This window comes from Lathyrus oleraceus, chromosome 7 (assembly GCF_024323335.1).
Source record: "Lathyrus oleraceus cultivar Zhongwan6 chromosome 7, CAAS_Psat_ZW6_1.0, whole genome shotgun sequence".
In the NCBI taxonomy this organism is placed as follows: domain Eukaryota; kingdom Viridiplantae; phylum Streptophyta; class Magnoliopsida; order Fabales; family Fabaceae; genus Lathyrus; species Lathyrus oleraceus.
The window spans coordinates 35,386,625-35,407,563 of NC_066585.1; positions in this window are offsets into that span (position 1 = coordinate 35,386,625).

Consider the following 20,939-nt stretch of genomic DNA (forward strand, 5'->3'; position numbering starts at 1 on the left):
CAATATAAATATACTTCATTAAATAAATAAAAAATGAGTTTGAATTAAACTACGACAAACAAGTATTAATTGACAACGAACAATATTGACTTGAACGACAATCAATACTGAGTTGGATATCGTGATTATGTTTAAAAGAGATTGTATAATGATAATGAAGTGTGGTTGAAAGAAAAACTATAATGGATGATAAAATTTAGAGGTTTGTATGATTGTAAAAAAAATATGAAAATCTTTTTTTTTTGTGATTATGTTAAGTTTTGATATTATTAGAATTAAAAAATAAATAAAAATTGTTAATTTTATGTATTTTTTTTAACTTGACGATTTTACAAAATTGGCTCTGATTCTTTGGTTTGAATGATTTTAGACGGTTCAATTCGATTTTTAGTTTTTACTCTTATTTTTATACACTAACGATTTTGAAAGATTAATCCAATCAGATTCATCTTTAATTCTCGATTCAATCGATCAATTCGATTCGGTTTTTAAAACATTGGTTCGAAGTAAGAATCTCTAGTTTAATTAATAACTAAAATTGCTTTAATAATATATGGTGCAATTGATTTGCAAAATATGAAATATTTGACAAAACAGTATTAGACACTAGATAACAATATTAGATAATTTTTTATAGTTTATTGTGTTTGATGATCAATACACTAGTCAACTTTTTTACTCTATTTTATTTGATATATTTATACACGAGTCAAAATAATATATATATATATATATATATATATATATATATATATATTATATATATATATATATTATATATATATATATATATATAATATTATATATATATATATATATAAATTTATAAATTTAAATGTATTTTTGTTCTTTTATTTAGATAAATTTAACATTTTCGTCTCTCATTCAAAACTTAGCATTTTAATCTATATGCTTCACTTTTGTGATTTTTTTGGTCTGGATTGACTTTTGCACATATGGTCTTGTAATTTATGACATAGCACTCCAATATTGGTGTTATGTAAGCATTTTGTTATTTTTTAATTAAAATCATTTATTTTTTAATTACAAACTATTTATTTATTACAAAGTTAATAAATAAATATTAAAAATGAATTTTTAGTTGACAATTGAAATAAACTAAGAGCCTTCTTTTCCATTCATGCCTAATTAACGAAGAGTCTTCTTTTCCCCTCAGTTTCCTTACTTGAACTCTAATCCCATTTTCTCACTTTATCCTTCAATCGAACCAAACGAAACATAATTCTTAGTAGTTTGCTTAACGAATCAGAATCGAAACCAAGTTGCTCTCTCAATCAAGCTGAAACCACACACTCCACTTTTGGGGATTCATCTCATTTATTTATTATGAAGAGGACGAAAGGAAGCTGTCAATAGGATAATATTAAGTATTGTGTAAGGTATTCTTTTGACCTATTTCCAAATTCATCATGGGGACACTTGTTTTCTTTTTTATTTTGTTTGTTATGGTCCACCATCATTTTTTAATGTTAATGTGTGGTCCCAAATGTCTTGGTGTTGTCTGTTTTTTATGTTGTGGTCCCATTACATGATTATTTATTCAAGTTATATTTTGATTAATTATTAGGCCAACTAAGAGTTATAAGATTAGTTTAAGTATACACCATAGAGGGATTAGTTGAGGAACTTGTAAAATGGTATGTTGAAGGGGAAGTATCTGAGATGAATTGGAGTTGGGATGTGGATTATATGTCATACACGTAGTTGGAGAGTTTAATTAAATCTAAGGGTTATAAGGACATAAGGTGCATTTGGTATTGGGACCCTAAGTATAGTTTTTCTCGTGGTCTTAGACCCTTGAATAATGATAATGATGTTCTGCCATTTAGCAAAGACGTGATAGGGTTTGAGTTAATAGATGTATATATTGAGTATAATGTAGATAATCTTGAGATGATGGATCCAAATGAGGTAGGTACCAACTTTTTTGATGATGGTGATGTACAATACACTGGTGTTAGAAATGCAAATAAAGTAAATAACAATTGTCGCATCTCGAAAAATACGATCCTTCGAGAGGCGTTCGTGCGCTCGCGGAAAAATGATTCGAACAGATTCGCCGCCGAATTTGGTTATTCCAAAGAATAAAAGAGAAAATATCGATAAAACCTTTTAAAGAAATAGAAGATGGTCATCGCAACCATATTCGGGTTCGGGAGTCGATTACGCAAGGAGAAGTTATTAACACCCCTCGTATTTTTATTCTCAATGAGAATCTTTTAGTTAAATCTGTGATTGAATGTTAGCTTATATCAATTGTTTTCTTCGAATGATAAAAAGTTCAAAAAGGAAAATGGGTCGCAAAAATGTTTTTATTAGGGTGATTGACGAGATTGCGAGTCTTGCTCCTACATATCCTCAAGTGCGATGAGGAATTCAAGGCGATATAGTTCTGCTAGACAAAAGATATTTTTGGTGTTTTTTGTTATAGTGTTTGACGAGATGTTGAATCTCGCTCCTACGTATCTCCAAGTGCGATGGAGAACTCAAAGTTATGTAGTTCTTGGTAGAAAACTATGTTTGTGGGTTGGTTTGCTTTATTAAACAAGTGTTTAGATCACACTCTAATGGTTAAACATTGGTTTGTATGCTCGCAGGGAGGCTTAAGCGCTTGTTTGTATTCGTATTAGAACGAACTAAACAATGCTCCTTTTGAAAAGGTTTTTGATCGCACGGGGTTAGAAATTAGGTTTGATTTGTTTGAGTATCTTTTAGACTTGAAGATCAGTATTTATGACTTACAAGATATTACGACTTAGGTCTAATACTCGAAACTATGACTGGCCTTTCACCCAGGTAGTATTTTTATTTCCAATTTGTTTGCAAATATTTGTTTGCAAAAAGGTTCTAGTATTCACAAATGTTTTGAATGAAAGACAAACACTTGGGCTTGCAAGCTACTACAACTTGGGTCGGGACGATGAATAGACCTTTCACCTAGGTAGTCTTTTTCTTTCGTTATTGTTGAAAGTGTCAAGGTATGAATTAATCATTTTGAGTTTGATTGTGAAAAGAGCTTGATGTTGGGTCAAACGTTTGATTTGCGTTTATGGAGCAAAATGTGAAAATAGGTTTGAAGTGTGTTTATTGGTGGTGGTTTGGAAGTTGGTTTTGAAATGGGAACTTGGTGTTAACCAAGTGTATGAATTTGATTGGATTTCAAAAATGAAACCTTTTGGTATTAACCAAAGATTTTGACTTGAAAAGGTTGATTTTAGGTAGTCAAATCATTTATTAAATTATATTATCCTATCTAAGCGCAAGGATCAAAACAAACATGATACAAATGTGAATACAACTTTCTGTTAGATGTATTTTGCATGATGTTAAAACTAGGATACTTTAGCGTTAATGTATATTTGACGGTATCCTCTGATTCTCAATGTGCATCTTAGCATTAGGAAGCATAAAAACATTTAGAAATAAGTTGGAAGAGGTTCCATGCATCAAAAACAACTTTTGTGGAAAATTAACCTATGTGTTGACACATACATATTTTAGGTCGACACATGGGAGAATTTTGTTTCTATGTGTCGACACATCCGTTCCACAGGTCGGCTCATGTGTTGCAGTATTAAAGCTTGTAGCTTCTGTTAGATGTATCACCTCTACAGGTCGGCACATGCATCCAACAAGTTGACGCATGACCTATACAGGTCGACACATGCGTCCTTTACAGGTCGATGCATGACCTATATCGGTCGACACATGCATCGAATAGGTCGGAACATGACTTATATAGGTCATCTCGTGCAACATATTTTTCCAAAATTTCTCAATTTTTTCAAATATTTTGCACTACTTTTGCCTCCAAACATGCATGCATATAAATGCTTCATACATGCATCATTTCTAGTAAGGTTTCTAGAGAGTAAAACCTATACGAAACTTGGATTTCAAAGTATTCTCATCATCTCCAACCTTATTCTATGCATACACACAATAAAACTACATATAATAGTTTTTTGATTAGGTGTCATCTAGAATTAGGATTGATAACGTCTAATTTAGGTTGATTATACTGTAAATTGGGTTGAGATCTTTGATGGTTTTAAATTAGAAAACCGAGTTGGGGATTTCCTTCAAGATCGTTTAGGGTTTGAAGGTTTTGGACAAGATAATGCAATCCGGATCCGATTGAGTGAAGTCTTTGAAGAACAAGAGGTTCTCGCAAAGGAATGGCATGGGACAGTGGATCGCATTGGTAAATCTTAGGTTACAATAGTTGCGCATTTTGAATTCGATCGAGTGAAAGCTTTGAAGAACAAGGGGTTTCTTGCAAAGAAGTAGCATAATACGGTGAATCAAAGTGACATTGTTTGATTACTTGATCAATCTTTAATCAAAGAAAGATATGGTGTTAGAATCAACATCAGACTTAGGGTTTGTAGGGTTGGATTGCTACATCTCTCTTGTATACATACATTTGCAAAGTAAGATTAATTAGACTATCTGTTAAGTCAAGACTCTCCATCCAATATGTTTTGATAAGACAAAGTACAATTCAAATGATCATGTCAAAAGTATGGAAAAAGCTTCAAGTGCAATTAATCAAATCAAGTACTCAATGTTCAATATATATGAAAGCTAGCATCAAAGTATTCAAGACTTAATTTGAAGACTAGCATTGATCTTGAGTTTTTAAGGTACAAGCATGCAATATATATTGATAACTTAGTGCTCAAAATTATCCAAAATTTTCATTGCATGCATGATCCATTTTTCATTCTAAACATTTTTTTCAAAATTCAGTTCAGGAAATCGATAATCCCTTTTCCAGGAACCGATTTTCCATTGCGAAAACTCAATTTTTAGGCCAGGAAATCGATTACCCCCTTTCCGGAAATCGATTTCCATCACGAATTTTTTAATATTTTAGTAGCAACGCTTCAGTGAAATCGATTACCCTATTCTCAGAAATCAATTTCCACTGAAGCAATGGTTGTTTCAAATCTGTTTTGTGAACTGAATGTTTCCCAAAGATCATCCTTTAACCATTGCATATTTTCATTCAATCACACTCTTTCATAGCAGTGTCAAGGTGATATATATATATATATATATATATATATATATATATATATATATATATATATATATATTATATATTATATATATGTGTGTGTGTGTGTGTGTGTGGTGTGTGTGTGTGTGGTGTGTGTGTATATATATATATATATATATATATACACACACACACACACACACACACACACACATATATTTTCAAAAATCAAAAGTTACCCCTTCCATTGCAATTTGAAATCTTATATTTTCAAAAATCAAAAGTTACCCCTTCCATTGCAATTTGAAATCTTATACACATTCATTTTCAAACAAGTGTTTTGATCTTTGAACTTTCATTAAGAATTTTTCTGCATTGTTCACATATATCAGTCCAGAAAATTCATCTCATATTCATAAACACTTGAGCACTAATATATCTTTATAAATTGCTTGTTTGGAAGAGAATATCAGTCATAGACTCATAGTGATTGATATATTGTAATATACTTTCTTTACTTAATATTTTTCAGAATTGGTTGTAAACACCTTGTTGTCCAGGATTATTGAAAGCAAGAGAGTTGAGTTTGAGAGAATTGTTCTCATATCAACTTGGTGAATCAAAAGAGGTTGTTTTTGGTGATTGTGTTTGTCTTGTACAAGTCATAACAGATAGTAAAATCTTTTTCGTGTTGAAAGGTGACTCGATATACCTTCAGATTGTGAGGGGAACTAGGATACATCCTTGTGTTCTTTATTTTTCTGCATTTTATCGCTTTCTCATCTTGTTTTTAGAGACGGTGACAGCAATAACAAGCCCCCACTGTTTTGTGGAGAATATTTTGATTTTTGGAAAATATGAATGAAGGTGCATCTAGAGTCTCAAGGAAAAGATGTTTGGAAATTTTTCCTAGAAGGTCCTTTCGTTCCTGCTTCGGTTGTTAATGTCGTTGACACTCATAAGCCCGAAACATCATGGAATGAAGATGATGAGAAAAGGGATCTTTATGACAAAAAAACAATAAATCTTCTTCAAGGTGCTCTTGGCATGAATGAGTTCTTCCGCATTTCAACGTGTACAACGACAAAAGAAATTTGGGACACTTTGGTCGAAACACATGAAGGAACCGCGGAGGTTAAAAGATCAAGATTGAACACGTTAAGTCAAGAGTACGGGTTATTCCGAATGCAGCCCAGAGAATTAATTCTCAACTTGTAAAAAAGATTTTTGTGTTTGACGAATCACCTGAAAACGCTCGGTAAGACTTTAAATAATGATGAACTTAATCTTAAATTGCTCAGATCTTTAACCAGGGAATGACAACCAAAAGTGACAGCGATATCCGAAAAGAAAAATCTATCAACGATGGCATCCACAAAATTGTCTGGTAAACTCCAAGAAATGAGACGGAACTTGATAGACTTGAAAAGCATGAGAATCTAGACAAGAAATCCAAAAGCATTGCCTTAAAAGTTGATTCCAAAGAAGTTGAAAACGAAGATAATGCAGAGGAAGACGAGAACTTCATGCTTCTTGTAAAAAGGTTAGGTAAATATTTTGGTACTAACAAAAATTCTAACTTTGCAAGAAAGAAGAAATATTTTAACAAGAAGGAAGCATTTACGTCTACTCAAAACATCACTTGCTATGAATGTGGAAAGCAATGACACATAAAGACGGATTGTCCAAAACTCTCAAAGATAAGTAGTTTCAACAAAAGAAAGGATTCAAAATCTAAAAGAGTCTACATTACATAGGAAGATAATAAAGTGAGTTCATCTTCCGATATCGAAATCGAAGAATGTGTTAATCTTGCATTGATGGCTTCACACCATTCCGATGATGAAGAAGAAGAGGTTAGTAATGAAACATCCTCGCATAATGATACTCTAGGTTCTATTGATGAACTTCTAAATGAATGTGAAATTTTGTACAAAACGGTGCCAACTCAAAAGAAACAAATCTTATCTCTTGAAGAAAAGATTGACACCGTGGAAAAGAATTTTGAAATAGAAAAACTAAACTTTCTTGAAATGGAAAAACAAAATCTTACATGCATAAACTGTGATTCACTTACTTTCCAATTTGTTCAATTAAAAGGAGTTCTTGAAAGATATGAAAAATGACAAGTTGGATTGCAAAATGTTCTTAGCCAACAAAGATATTCAAATGATAAAAACGGTCTTGATTATTCTAAGTTTAAAAAACCAAGTACTAATAAAACTATCTTTGTTAAGGCAAGTGACCAATCCAACAAAGAAAAAGTGAATAAAGCACAAAAAGTTCATCAACATCCTAAGAAGAGATTTCCTAAAAAGAAATCATATGTTCCTAGGTATAAAAGTAGTTTTGTGCCTACATGTTCGTATTGTGACATAACTGGCCATACACCTAATGCTTGCTATGTTAGAAACTTTAGTATGGTATGTGGGCATTATGTGTGGATTAAGAAAGGTACTAATTATGAAGGACCCAAAGCACTTTGGGTACCTAACAAAACATAATTTGTTTTGTAGGTATGCTTGAAGACCACATCAAATCTATGGTATCTTGATAGTGGTTGTTCAAAGCATATGACGGGAGACATAAGTAAATTTTCAAATCTAGTGCTTAAAGCCAAGAGATATGTCATCTATGGAGATAACAATAAAGGAAAAATTATTGGCAAAGGAAAAGTTGGATCACAATCTTTCACATCAATTGAAGATGTACTTTATGTTGAAGGAATGTGGTGTCCACTTCAAGGCCACTACAATTGTTGCATATGGACTTATTTGGTCCATCAAGAAAAAGAAGCTTTGGAGGTAATGTATACACTTTAGTTATTGTTGATGATTTTTCTAGATATACTTGGACATTTTTTTAGTGCAGAAAAGTGATGCATTCAAGGCGTTCAAGAAGTATGCAAGTGCAATAAATATAACAAAGAATCCAGTCATGCATTCTCGTACTAAACACATAGACATTTGACATTACTTCTTACATGATCATGTGCTCAAAGGTGATGTTGAAGTCTCCTTCGTGGATACGCATAATCAGCTTGCCGACATATTCACAAAACCTCTCCCGAAGGAATCATTTTACAAAATTCAGAGGGAACTTGGTATTTTAGATGATTGTGACATTTGATTCTTCAAAATTAATCAGTGCAAACACAAAGGTACACTCTCTCATTACCTCAAATTTTAATTTAGAGTTTTATGTATGTGTTTTCTGTAACACCCCGATTATCGTTAGAATAATTTAAATATTTTTTTAATATGATTATTTGAAGATAAAGTGAATTATTAAATAATATTGGGAATTAGTATCATTATTAGAGATGTTATTTATTTTAATAATAATTAAATAAATAAAATAAATGGAATATGAAGAGTGGAAGGGTAAAAGTGGAAATTGGATAAAAGAGGCCAAAGTGAGGACTCAGGTTGTTTTCACGTGTTTTGCCTCAGAGTCAGAGAAAGGGGGGAGAAACGCTGAAGAGAAAGAGAAGGAAGAGGAAAAGGCCAAAGATTGCTCAGAGCTTCCTTCAATCCAAAGAGGTAAGGGGTCTGAACCTTATTAAACAATAATATGCTGAAAATGGTGAAATATTGGATGAACGAAAATGGGGATTTTAATCGAAGGAATTCGTAGAAATTATATGCAATGATGTTAGGATTTGTGAAATCGAATAGGGGACTATTTGTATTAGATGATATGAGTGATTTTGTGTGAAATTTGGACTGTGGAAGGATGAATTTGGATAGATCTCGTAGCAGAAAAAGCCATTGCAGATCCGGAAATCTGGTTTCTGGTCATACGCGTATGGCACTAGGCAATACGCGTATGAGATTGCTGGTACGCGTATGGCACTAGGCAATACGCGTATGGATGAGGAAGATGATGTTTTGAACGTGTTTTGGTCTCTGCTGGTACGCGTATGGGAATGTGATACGCGTAGCATACGCGTATGGACATGGGCAATACGCGTATGGATTTGGTCAGGCGTGGGCAATACGCGTATGGGCATAGGCAATACGCGTATGGGCAGACTTGTGGTCTTTCCTGGGCTGTTGTTGTGCAGTTTTGGTTGTTTAGGCTGAGCGAGGTAACTTAGCTGATGCATGGTATACGAGGGATCATTTCCCGTTGTTTTGAGTAGTATAGATATTAGTAGAGTGTGATAATACTGTGTTTGATTATGTGGCATGATGTGATATGATCTTGTGATAGAATGTGTTAATGATGATGATAACATGACTATATGATGCTGTTGTTCCTATGTTGATTATGATGCATGCTTGGTGTGCATGCATTCATGAAAGGCCGATGCCTAGTGATGAACGGACTGAGTTCCAATGATGTTGTTGACTCCGGGCTTGTTGAGAGGCTTGGTTCCTTGCGGGGAACTCGGATTCTATGGTGATGAATCTGGGAGTGGTGATCCTGTAGTTGGTCACAAAATGGGTATACCGAGTCGTGTTGAGTCATGCATGGGTGTGTGCATTGCATTTGATATGTTGTTTTGTTGATGTTCATGAGTATGTTGATTATGATGATTATGATGAGCTGTGTTGGCATATGTGAAATATATTTGTTTATATTTCTGTCGTTATATTATTATTTAATAATGTAATTCTCACCCCTTCTGCATGTGTTTATGTTCATCTATGATGAGCAATGTGCAGATAAAGAGGAGTAGCTATTGTTGAGGTTTGAAGAATAAGTGTAGAGTTATTCTACAGAGTCGAGTCAAATGCTCTGGTCATGTGACACCGGGGTTATGGGATTCGATAGATAATTGGTTATTATTTACGTTGTTTATGATGAATGATAATATTTGTGTTGTTGTCCGCTGCGAAGTTTTAATAAAATAAATAATATGTTTTATGTTGTGATGCGATAAGTGTTATGTTGTAAGAAATGTAAACTCTTCTACATGTTGTACTCTGATAATTTATTTAAATATGTCGTTTGGGTAGAAGGGTGTTACATTAGTGGTATCAGAGCATTTTCAGTCCAGTCGAGTCATAATGTGATGTTTTCCCTGTTGGTCGATTAGTGTAAATGACACTGTCGATATTTAACGGTTGTGGTTGGGTTGTGCAGAGTATGGCTGGAGAAAATGACCGTGCGATTGCTGAGGCTTTGGCTGCTATGGCGCAGGCTATGCAGGCGCAGCAGAATCCGCTGGTCGACGAGTTTAGGAATTTGGGAAGGTTTCTGAAGAATAACCCTCCTACATTCAAAGGGCGCTATGATCCAGATGGTGCTCAGATTTGGCTGAAGGAAATTGAGAAGATTTTCCGGGTGATGACGTGTACTGAAGCACAGAAGGTGCAGTTTGGTACGCATATGTTATCTGAAGAGGCTGAAAACTGGTGGGATAACACTCGACAGAGGATTGAAGTACCAGGTGCTGAGATGACTTGGGAAAGGTTCAAGACGACCTTTCTGGAGAAATATTTTCCTGCTGATGTGCGATGTAAGAAGGAGATGGAATTTCTAGAACTGAAGCAGGGTAACATGTCTGTTGCTGATTACGCTTCGAAGTTTGAGGAGCTGGTGCAGTATTGTCCTCATTATAATGGTGCTAATGCTGAGGAATCCAAGTGTGTCAAGTTTGAGAACGGGTTGCGTCCCGAGATCAAACAAGGCATTGGTTACCAGGAGATTCGTAGATTTCCTACACTGGTTAATAAGTGCAGGATATTTGATGAAGATAGCAAGGCTAGAACTGCTCATTACAAGAGTCTTAGTGAGAAGAAGAATAAGGATCGTGGTAGTCCTTATGCATCTCCGAATGGTAAAGGTAAGCAGAAAGTAGTAGATGAGAAGAAGCCAAGTGGGGGAGGATCTCCCATAGCTGGTAAATGTTTCAAGTGTGGCGAGCCAGACCACCGTGCTGATAGCTGTACCAAGAAAGTGCTGAGATGTTTCCGATGCGGTCAGGCTGGTCATAGAGTTACGGAATGTAAGGATGCTGGTCCGACATGTTTTAATTGTGGCGAGAAAGGCCATATCAGTTCGCAGTGCTCGAAACCGAAGAAGGCGGCTACTGCAGCTCATACTACTGGTAGGGTGTTTGCTCTGAGTGGGGCTGAAGCTCCTAAAGAAGATAATCTGATTAAAGGTACTTGCTTGATTAATAATGTTGAATTGCTTGCTATTGTTGACACTGGTGCTACCCATTCGTTTATTTCGTATGAGTGTGCGACCAGGATTGGTGTGATTATGTCGTCCCTAGGCGGAAGTATGGTGATAGATACTCCTGCTAATGGTTCTGTGAAAACTTCTGTTGTCTGTCGAGGTTGTCATTTGACGATCTTTGAGAGAGAGTTCGTGGTTGATTTGGTGTGCTTGCCCTTGCACCAAATTGATATTATTCTGGGAATGAATTGGCTAGAATTCTATGGCGTGTTTATCAACTGCTATAGGAAGACGGTGCGGTTTTCTGAAGTTGGTGAGAATGATGAGGCAAGATTTCTATCTGCTAGGCAGGTGGGGGAATTTGTGAAAGATGAAGCTCAGATATTCGCTTTATTTGCGTCTCTGCAAGCGGATAAGAAAGTGGTGAGTGTAGATTTGCCTGTTGTCTGTGAATTTCAGGATGTGTTTCCGGAGGATGTAAGTGAATTACCTCCAGAACGTGAAGTCGAATTTGCCATTGACTTAGTACCAGGTACGAGTCCGGTGTCGATGTCTCCTTATAGAATGTCGACAACTGAATTAGTTGAATTGAAGAAGCAACTTGAAGAATTGCTTGAGAAGAAGTTTGTGCGTCCAAGTGTTTCTCCTTGGGGTGCACCAGTATTGTTAGTGAAGAAGAAGGAAGGTACGATGAGGTTGTGTGTCGATTATCGGCAGTTGAATAAGGTGACTATCAAGAATCGGTATCCATTGCCGAGGATTGATGATTTGATGGATCAGTTGGTTGGAGCTCATGTTTTCAGTAAGATTGATTTACGGTCGGGTTATCATCAGATCCGAGTGAAGTCAGAGGATATTGCGAAGACTGCTTTCCGTACGAGGTATGGTCATTATGAATACACTGTGATGCCGTTCGGTGTGTCTAATGCTCCAGGTGTGTTTATGGAATATATGAATCGTATATTTCATCCGTACCTTGATAATTTTGTTGTGGTGTTCATAGATGATATATTGATATATTCTAAGACGGAAGAAGAGCATGCAGGACATCTGAGAATTATTTTGCAGGTGTTAAGAGAAAAGAAATTATATGCAAAGTTATCTAAATGTGAGTTCTGGTTGAAGGAAGTGAGTTTCCTTGGCCATGTGATTTCGAGTGGTGGGATTTATGTTGATCCTGCTAAAGTTGTTACTGTATTACAGTGGGAGACTCCGAAGTCTGCTACTGAGATACGCAGTTTTCTGGGGTTAGCTGGTTATTATCGCAGATTTATTGAGGGCTTCTCTAAGTTGGCATTGCCGTTGACGCAGTTGACTAAGAAGGGTCAAGTGTATGTGTGGGATGCAGCTTGTGAAGCGAGTTTTGTGGAGTTGAAGAGGCGGTTGACCAGTGCTCCAGTGTTGATCTTGCCTAATCCTGGTGAGTCCTTCGTTGTTTATTGTGATGCTTCTTTGATGGGTCTTGGTGGTGTTTTGATGCAGAACGGTAAAGTTGTAGCTTATGCTTCCAGACAGTTGAAAGTTCATGAGAGGAATTATCCTACGCATGATCTAGAACTTGCAGCTGTTGTATTTGTGTTGAAACTGTGGAGGCATTATCTGTATGGTTCCAGATTCGAAGTGTTCAGTGATCACAAGAGTCTGAAGTATCTGTTTGATCAGAAAGAGTTAAATATGAGGCAGAGAAGGTGGTTAGAATTACTGAAGGATTTTGACTTTGAATTGAGTTATCATCCCGGTAAGGCTAATGTAGTTGCAGATGCGCTGAGTAGAAAGTCTCTACATATGTCTATGATGATGGTTCGGGAGCTTGAGTTAATTGAACAGTTCCGTGATATGAGTTTGGGTTGTGAAGTTTCCGCTGATAGTGTAAAGTTGGGTATGCTGAAGTTGACTAGTGGAATTCTGGAAGATATTCGGAATGGTCAGCAAGTTGATGTCGCTCTAGTTGATCATATTACTATGGTTAACCAGGGTAATGGTGGTAATTTTGAGATTGATGAGAATGGCATCCTGCGATTTAAAGGTAGAGTTTGTGTTCCTGAGGTGTCTGAATTGAAAAAGAGTATTCTTGAAGAGGGCCATAGGAGTGGATTGAGCATCCATCCAGGTGCAACTAAAATGTATCAAGATTTGAAGAAGTTGTTTTGGTGGGCTGGCATGAAAAGAGATGTTGCTAAGTTTGTGTATGCCTGTTTGACTTGTCAGAAGTCAAAGATTGAACATCAGAAACCGGCAGGTATGATGTGTAGCACCTCAAATTTGCACCCTACCATTGTGTACATTCATTGCATATTAGGTCATAGCATTAACAATGTCCACTGCATAACATTGCATTGTCCATGTGCCCAAGTGCAAGCTCAGTTGATGAACTAGATCAAACTGATCAGGAGAATCAGGCAATCAAGCAAGCAAGTGCCATTTTCATTAAGACAAAGCCCTAGGGTTGGTTTTTTCAAGCTCATATGGTCCAAGGATAATTTTGAAGTGGTTTGGCCAAAGATTGGATGCTCTGAAGTCACCAGTCATTGTTCAGTCAACCAAAAGTCAATAAAAGTCAACTGTGGTCAACTGTACATTTCATCAGTGATTTGAGGATTGGAATTGGTTGAATATGTCTCATTCATGTCTATATAAACTTCATTTGGCATTTCAAAGACCAAGGTTGAAGGAATTGAGCTCAGGCAGACAGTTTCCCAAAATGGCAAGTGGACCTGTAACCTCAGCTGCCCAAAATGGAAACTTTTTCTCCTCAAAATAACTTCATCATACATGCTTCAAATGGAATTTTGTCCAACATGAAAGTTGAAGATCTTGTTCTCACCATTCCAAAAAGTCCAAGAACTTGAAAATCCAATGTGTGGTTTGCAAAATATGGCTCAGTGAATTTCAGAAAAGACCCGTAATCAGGAGGCCATAACTACCACATGGTTGGTCCAAATTGCAAGTTCTTTATATGCACAAACTCCATTTGACATGTGCTTCAAGGTTGCATCATTGGTTTTTTCCAAAAATGGCCAATGCAAAAAGTCACTTTTCAACTGGATTGTTAAATTGGATCAGGGGCAAAATTGTCCAAATGTCAAAATATTTGGAATTTTGAGATGGGACTTTTTGTAACACCTCAGGAATGGCATTTGGAGTGTGTTTGAATCCTCATTTCATGGCTAGGCTTTGTAAATTGAGATGTGGTTTGAAAAATGGAAGTGTGAAAATTGGACCTTTTTCTATCAAATGGTGAAATTGCAAAATAGGCATCCAATTGAAATGAAACTTGTTTCTACACATCACATATGGTATTTTGGACTTGTTGGAACAAAAATTGAGCTGCTATTTGGACTGTTTTGAAGGAAGGGCATTTTGGCCAAATTGAAGGAAAATGCATTTTTGCTTACAATGCCAATTTGATTAATTACATTGATTAATCATGATTAAGCTAGCATATAAAAGCCTAATCCATTCCTAAACATAACAGAATACACATTTTCACAAATCTAGAACAAAATTCCCTCCAATTTTCTGAATTTTTCTCAAGAACTCATCATTGCAAATTGGACTGGATCTCTCTCAATTCTTCATCAATTGGAGAAATTCTTTGTGCTGCAACTTCCATTCCACATCTTCTTCGACTGTTTTGGCGAATTGGCTCCAGAAGATCCACGAATTGCAACTGTTCAAAGAAGGTTCATCCATGGTGAATTGCGAATCCGAGCATTAGGAGTACAATTGATTGAGTTGGAGCTGCACATCCTGCTGCCACGAGTCCGTGCTGTTTATGTTTCATCAAAACACGCGCCAATTCCGTCGATTTCGCCACTGCAAATTCCAGGTACCTCCAGATTCGAATCTCACCATTCGATCCATGATTATGTGCGTGTTGTAGTGCGTATTATGTAGATCACGAGGATACTCTTAGAATTGTAAATGATCGACTGTAGCATGAGAAATCGTAACTCGAAGTTTGAATCTAAAACCCTAGATCGATCGATTTGCATGATTTAGTGATTGTTAGGTTAATTGGAGTTGAGATTTGTGATCTACATGTTGTAACGGTTCGAACGGATGTAAGATTGCGCATTTTGGTGTTGGTTTGCTCATGTCGTGTTCTTGAGGTTTTGTGATATTTCCGGATTTTTCTGTTTGAGAACGAAGGAGGATTATGCGTTTGATCTGAAAACTGGTTTGAAAATTCAAATTCCAAGTTTACCGCCCCGCGCAAAGAATTACCGTTTTGCCATTGCTAAATAATTTAATTAATTAACTTTAATTCCTTAAAAATCCTAAAAAATACATAACATGTTCAATAAATCATAGAAAAATATGGAAAATTCAGAAAAACGTGAGAATAATTTTGTTGACTTTATCTTTGACTGTAGATGATTTTTGACCTATTGGTCAAAGTTGTGCATGGAATATTTTTCATTTGACCTAGGGTTTCTTCCACATGTGCATAATTTGACACCTTGTACTAATTCCATCATGAAATTCTCATATTGCAAGATAAATGGCTGAAAATTTTTGTGTTGAATCTTGACTGGCTGATGCTTATTTCCATATAAATTTCTTGAGTTTTTGATACCTGGTCATTGAGTTACAAATTTTTGAACTTAGGTGTGACAATTTGTGTCACACCTCATGATGCCAACTTGTTGGATTTTTTAGCATGACCTATCCTTGTTAGAATTGATTGAAATTTGGTAGGGATGTTCATTAACATGTTAGGTTCCTTTGTGAATTTTTGTGGAATTGTTCATTGTGTTTTCTAATTGATCATGATTTTTCATTTCTGATGATTGAATTTGCAAGCTTGTGTGACATAGGTTGGTAGATTCATTGTGAAATGCTCATATGGTACTGTATATTCATGAAATTTGATATGCTTGTAATAGACACATGTTAGGACCTCCCTGTTTTGGTCTCATCCATTTCTTTGTTGTTTTCATTGAATTATGAATTTTTAAAGTGGAAGCATGTGTTGAGGTTGTGATTTGGAGCCTATACTTGTGCCTGTTTTTGTTGATTTTTATTGACATGGTTCCATTTGCCCAATTAAGCTGAAATTTGGTGTGCCATACCTGGATTAGGTCCTGTTTATATGTAAATTGTTTGAGAATTTTTGGGATTGTGTTGATGTGGATTTGAATGCAATAATTCTGTTTGTAGGCTTAGGGCTTCCTTTGAACTAGTTTGCCTTATTTTGTGCATAGAATGAGCATGATGAATGATATGACCATGAAATTTGGTAGAATAGTTCCTGACATGTGTAGCTTTCATTTGGCTTTGGTCCTACTAATTTCCCATGTAATGTCACTGTTTACCATTTGATTGAAGTTAGTGTACATTTTGTGACTTCATTTGGTTGTGTTTTTGCATGCCTTGTCATGTTGAATTAATTCCCATAGTTCCACTAGGCCAAATTGTATGAAAATTGACATGTAGCTTGTTGAATGTCCTCTGTTTAGGATATAATTTTTGTGGAATTTTCCATGCTGTTTTGATATTTTTTTGTGATGTGATCTTGCTGATTGCTCATATGTGGTTTAACATTGCTCCCTTTGCCTTACATGTTGCATAGATTGAGATGTGTACATAGTTTGAATATGGGACCAATTGGGATCCCTTTGTTATTGAAATAGCTTGACTTTTATCATGAATTGGTTGCTGTTTTAGGATTTTTCCATCTTTTTGACCCTAGGCTAGTCCTAGTGGTCATGTTACTTACATTTGAATGTGATTGTGGCTTTTCAGGTTAAGAAGTTAAGGATTAAGGAAATTGTCTCACATTTGGGATGTTTTGCTTGATACTTGTAAACTAATGTGGCTGTTTTGTAGGATGTTGGTCCACATGGACTTGTGCTATGCACATCATTGGGATTGTTAATTGGTCATTATATTGTTGTCTGATTATGAATGGGATGCTGATTCTGTTTGACTTTTGTACAGGTACACTTAGTTGCTCAGTTCTCTTAAGAACTTGCATTGCTTTGCTTATAAGCAATTGGCATTGAGGTATAGAACTTTCTTCTTCATGTAGTCTGGAGACCCGGCTGTTATTTGGCCGGGCAAATTGTCTGAAGTCCTCCTTAAGAGGCAATGCTTGTGTATGTTTATATTTGTCCTAAGCAGGGAAAGTCCTCATTTGAGGCAATTGGTGGAAGGTAGGGATAAGCAATCTATCCCCCACTATTCTGTGAGTCTTCTCCTTGCTCCCATTACATGGTTGTAGCATTGAGATCCAAGCCCAAGATCTTGTACATTGTACAGTCGAGTCTATGTCCTGAGCGTAGAAGGGTCCCCCCATTCTGGACCCACGCTCCCTTGTCTGATGCTCTCTCTGACTTGAGATAGAAGCAATGAGGCACACCCCTCATCACCTTTCATCTGGCTTCACCTTAGCCCCTCAATGGCAAGGTTAAGAGCTAACCTGACCCCGATACAGAGGCTTGTTTGTTGAGGTTGATATGACCCCTCGACTAAAGCCTAGCCCTGATGTTTGAGCCCCCTTGTTGGTGTGTTTATTTCATGCTGTATATGTTTGTGTGGTGTGATTGTATCCCCTAGGTTTGCTAGACTCCGCGTAGTCTCGTTTGCATGTCAATTAAGGTAGCACGGTTCCTTCGTATAGGACTTCCTTTCTTGCTTGAGCTTTCCTAAAACAAAAACAAACATTATCCCCTCTTAAGGATACGTTAACTCCTTCTACTACAGGTGAGTAAGTCTCCAATGGTCGAGCATCCGGTAGATTGCGTAGTGACGTTGTCCACCTAAAAAACACAAACCAACAGGAATAGTTTGGCCGAACTACGGCAACTCTGATTCTCATGTTCGGATGAGATACGTAGGCACGAGATGCGATGTCTTGTCGAGTTTGACTAACAACTAACACTAATGCTTTTCTCTCGCCCTCGTTGCGATTGAGACCTCCCCTTTCTCTTGCCCTAGTTGCAATCGAGACCCTTCTTCTTCCTGTGTCTTGTTGTGTGCTTGGAAGCTGATGTAAGTCCATCGAGTGGCATTCGGGTTCCAGTGTTAGTGCGTATTTTTGGTTCGGATGCTGATGTAAGCCCAGTGATTGGCATTCAGGCTCCACGTTTGCCTCCTTGTGTGTGTTTTGGTTCGGATGCTGATGTAAGCCCAGTGATTGGCATTCAGGCTCCATGTTGGCCTTTGCCTGTGTTTGTTTGTGTGCGTGTTAGCCGAGCTACGGATGCTCTGATTCTCCTTCGTCCAAAGGAGATACGTATGCATAGGATGCGATATCCTAGCGAGCATGTGTCGTTTCCCCAGTCCGAACTACTTAGACTCTGATGTCTATGCTTGATAGACTAAGTAGGCCCAGGATGCGATATCCTGCCGAGTCAGTTTCAGTCTTGTCTGTTTTCTCGTGTCTCCTTCAGCCAGTGTGTGGGTGTTTATTTGAGCAGTGTTATAGCAACCATTTTCCTTCTTATTGTGCGTGGATCCCGTCGAGTACGACGGATGCGTAGGGGTGCTAATACCTTCCCTTCGCATAACCGACTCCCGATCCCATTCTCTTTGGTCGCGAGACCATGTCTTTTCCAGGTTTACTTCGAGCGTTTCCTTTCCCTCTTTTGGGATAAATAACGCACGGTGGCGGCTCTGTTGTTTCTTGTTTTCCCGTCGGTTTTTCGCGTAATGCGACATGATGCAACCTTTGAAGATTCCTGAATGGAAGTGGGATAGCATTTCCATGGATTTTGTGACGGGATTGCCGAGGACGGTGAAAGGTAATGATTCTATTTGGGTGATTGTGGATCGATTGACTAAGTCGGCGCATTTCTTGCCGATGAAGATTAATCACTCTTTAGAGAAGTTGGCAGAGTTGTATATTGAGGAGATAGTGAGGCTGCATGGTATTCCATCCAGTATTGTGTCTGATAGAGATCCCAGATTTACTTCTAGATTTTGGGAAAGTTTGCAGAAAGCGTTGGGAACTAAGTTGAGGTTGAGTTCAGCTTATCATCCTCAGACTGATGGTCAGACCGAAAGAACTATCCAATCCTTGGAGAATTTGTTGAGAGCTTGTGTGTTGGAGCAGAGTGGTTCTTGGGATAGTTATTTGCCGTTGGTGGAGTTTACTTATAATAATAGTTTTCATGCTAGGATCGGTATGGCTCCATATGAAGCATTGTATGGTAGGAGGTGTAGAACTCCATTGTGTTGGTATGAATCAGGTGAGAGTGTTGTACTCGGACCTGAGATTGTGCAGCAGACGACTGAAAGGGTTAAGATGATTCAGGAGAAAATGAAGATTTCTCAGAGTCGTCAGAAGAGTTATCATGATAACAGGAGAAAGGCACTTGAGTTCCAAGAGGGAGATCATGTGTTCTTGAGAGTTACTCCGACGACGGGTGTGGGTAGAGCTTTAAAGTCTAGAAAGCTTACTCCGAGGTTTGTGGGTCCGTATCAGATTTTGAAGAGGGTTGGGGAAGTGGCGTATCGGATAGCTTTACCGCCGTCGCTTTCTAATCTGCATGATGTGTTTCATGTATCTCAGTTGAGAAAATATATTGCGGATCCTTCGCATGTTGTTCAGTTGGATGATATCCAGGTGAGGGATAATTTGACCGTTGAGGTGTTGCCAATTCGGATAGATGACCGAGAAGAGAAGACCCTGAGAGGTAAGAAAATTGCTCTAGTGAAAGTTGTTTGGGGAGGTCCAGCTGGCGAGAGCTTGACTTGGGAGCGTGAAGATCAGATGAAGGAGTCGTATCCGGCTCTATTTGCTTGAGGTATGTTTTCAAGGACGAAAACTCTTTTAGTGGGGGAGAGTTGTAACACCCCGATTATCGTTAGAATAATTTAAATATTTTTTTAATATGATTATTTGAAGATAAAGTGAATTATTAAATAATATTGGGAATTAGTATCATTATTAGAGATGTTATTTATTTTAATAATAATTAAATAAATAAAATAAATGGAATATGAAGAGTGGAAGGGTAAAAGTGGAAATTGGATAAAAGAGGCCAAAGTGAGGACTCAGGTTGTTTTCACGTGTTTTGCCTCAGAGTCAGAGAAAGGGGGGAGAAACGCTGAAGAGAAAGAGAAGGAAGAGGAAAAGGCCAAAGATTGCTCAGAGCTTCCTTCAATCCAAAGAGGTAAGGGGTCTGAACCTTATTAAACAATAATATGCTGAAAATGGTGAAATATTGGATGAACGAAAATGGGGATTTTAATCGAAGGAATTCGTAGAAATTATATGCAATGATGTTAGGATTTGTGAAATCGAATAGGGGACTATTTGTATTAGATGATATGAGTGATTTTGTGTGAAATTTGGACTGTGGAAGGATGAATTTGGATAGATCTCGTAGCAGAAAAAGCCATTGCAGATCTGGAAATCTGGTTTCTGGTCATACGCGTATGGCACTAGGCAATACGCGTATGAGATTACTGGTACGCGTATGGCACTAGGCAATACGCGTATGGATGAGGAAGATGATGTTTTGAACGTGTTTTGGTCTCTGCTGGTACGCGTATGGGAATGTGATACGCGTAGCATACGCGTATGGACATGGGCAATACGCGTATGGATTTGGTCAGGCGTGGGCAATACGCGTATGGGCATAGGCAATACGCGTATGGGCAGACTTGTGGTCTTTCCTGGGCTGTTGTTGTGCAGTTTTGGTTGTTTAGGCTGAGCGAGGTAACTTAGCTGATGCATGGTATACGAGGGATCATTTCCCGTTGTTTTGAGTAGTATAGATATTAGTAGAGTGTGATAATACTGTGTTTGATTATGTGGCATGATGTGATA